Raw genomic sequence first — 2500 nt, forward strand, 5'->3', positions numbered from 1 at the left:
TAAGTTACACTGCACCTTAACCTAAGTTACACTGCACCTTAACCTAAGTTACACTGCACCTTAACCTAAGTTACACTGCACCTTAACCTAAGTTACACTGCACCTTAACCTAAGTTACACTGCACCTTAACCTAAGTTACACTGCACCTTAACCTAACTTACACTGCACCTTAACCTAACTTACACTGCACCTTAACCTAACTTACACTGCACCTTAACCTAACTTACACTGCACCTTAACCTAACTTACACTGCACCTTAACCTAACTTACACTGCACCTTAACCTAACTTACACTGCACCTTAACCTAACTTACACTGCACCTTAACCTAACTTACACTGCACCTTAACTGTCACATGTAACGTCACAGGAATGTAGCTTTGCCTAACAGCAACCCTCTGAACATAGTTCACTGCTTGGATCCTCTGGTGTCATGTGTATTTCTTGATGCCATGGTGCGTACCCTCACATAAAGGTCTTTCGAGTGTTGCGTACTTTCTACACAGTCCCGCTAACCACTGGAAGGGTGTACCGCTACAGAACGAATATCGCCCTCCCCTCCTGCCCTTCCAAGCTGGTCGGTCAGGCGTTTGTTTGTGAAATGAGCCTTGCAGCTGTTCAGTTGCATTCGGTTGTCGATGCAGTCAGTGTACGTTGTGGTACGGCCTGTGTGGACTGTCCGCTGATGTACGCGTAACCCACACTGATCATCCGTCGTTACGTACTGAGTGACATAATGTGGCACATGCTTGACCGTACACCGGCTGCGCCCTACAATGGCGAATCATAAGGGCCATATGTTGTGCACGATGCTACTTGTCTCGTCTCCCCATTACAGCGAGATTGCACTGTTGTACGCCGTACAGACATGTGGTAAGTAGGTACGGACGAAAGTATTGCATGTTGGCCCCCCCCCCCCCCCCTCCTCCCTCTGCCGGGAATCAGCGTGAGCCGTCTGTTGATGTAGCGACGAGGGTTTTCCTATTTAATCGTATTGCCCCACACAACATGATAGCACGGTGGACCGCGTTCCACATCTGCGACATGCTACAGAGGCCGGTTGACAGTCGACCGCGCAAGGGACATTGCACACGTGCGCGGACCATCTTCCACGTGTTCTCTCGTGTACATGCCGCAGTGTGTATGTGGGCTGATGTAGCGTGTCGTGACACATAACATGCAGGCATGCCAGAATCGTAGATTTCGCAAATGTAGATTGACGTATACGTTTGCTGCCAAAGATCCGCAAATGAACTGGAAATCAGTTGTTGAGCGGTTGTTCGCGCTGCAGGTGCATCGGTGATAGCGACGATCGGTACATCTGTGAACCGGTTGTTTCGGCGGTACCCGCCATGCCCCCGAACCTGAGTTGGCCATGTGGGTATGAAGCGATACGAGGCTGTGGCTTGGCGGGACAGTCCCCGGCCGGTGAGGGGGGGCCGCCCGGCGTGCTGGCCGCGCGCTGCGTGAGCGCACGCACTACAGCCGGCTGGTGGGGGGCGCCCAGTGGCAGGAGCGCCGGCCGACGGGCCCGGCTGGCGTCCCAGCTATGCGCCGGCGCACCCTGCGCGCGGCGCCAGGCGGCCAAAGTGGGTTCTGTCGAGCCCGGTGCGAAGCGCGGTGGACATCTGCAGTGTGCTGGTCCGATTGCGGACTGTGTGCGTTGAGGATGCGCCGCCGCCCGGCACTCGGCGTCGCGACGCCGTCTGCTGCTCGGTCGCCCCCAGCGGTTCTCGCAGGTGGTTTGTATCGCAGCTCTGCGGACGTGTTGGCGCGTGCGCTGTGCTGGGAGAGTTCGCTTCTGCACCCAAGTGGGGCTTTGCCCTTCTGTGGCGCTGGCGTTGGAGCTGCCGGTCACCGTAGGTGGCGCGTGTTGTTTCCCGCCGGCAATGCCACGACAGCACGCTCCCGGGCCTCTGTCGGCAGCGGCAAGCTCAGTTGGGAGCACGGGTGTTCGCACTGAAAGCGTCTACTCGCCTATCTCCGGGCGATTGCGCCTCTCTCGAACCCGACCAAGTACTTAGGACGGCGCTGCGCGCCGCCGGGACCTGAGAGGGTTTCGAGGTGTATCGTGCAGGGGAGCTCAGCCTCCTCCTGTTTGCAGAATAATTGAGCGGACGCTTGCGTGTTCGCGCGGGCCCTCGGGACACACTCCCGGGCGGCCGGCTGCTCAGCTCTCGTTGACGCAGCTCCCTGGTTGATCCTGCCAGTAGTCATATGCTTGTCTCAAAGATTAAGCCATGCATGTCTCAGTACAAGCCGCATTAAGGTGAAACCGCGAATGGCTCATTAAATCAGTTATGGTTCCTTAGATCGTACCCACGTTACTTGGATAACTGTGGTAATTCTAGAGCTAATACATGCAAACAGAGTCCCGACCAGAGATGGAAGGGACGCTTTTATTAGATCAAAACCAATCGGATTGGCTCGTCTGGTCCGTTTGCCTTGGTGACTCTGAATAACTTTGGGCTGATCGCACGGTCCTCGTACCGGCGACGC

At 55.8% G+C, this 2500-nt stretch overlaps 1 non-coding gene across 1 annotated transcript in view; it reads left to right on the forward strand.

Moving 5' to 3' along the window:
- The first annotated feature begins 2191 nt into the window (after positions 1-2191).
- The window catches only part of LOC126317037 (small subunit ribosomal RNA), a 1893-nt gene continuing 1584 nt past the window's right edge, over positions 2192-2500 (forward strand). The window contains exon 1 of the ribosomal RNA XR_007556376.1: positions 2192-2500. This exon is cut by the window's right edge and continues 1584 nt beyond it. This is a non-coding gene — a ribosomal RNA (small subunit ribosomal RNA).

The sequence above is a fragment of the Schistocerca gregaria genome, unplaced genomic scaffold, assembly GCF_023897955.1.
Source record: "Schistocerca gregaria isolate iqSchGreg1 unplaced genomic scaffold, iqSchGreg1.2 ptg000616l, whole genome shotgun sequence".
In the NCBI taxonomy this organism is placed as follows: Eukaryota; Metazoa; Arthropoda; class Insecta; order Orthoptera; family Acrididae; genus Schistocerca; species Schistocerca gregaria.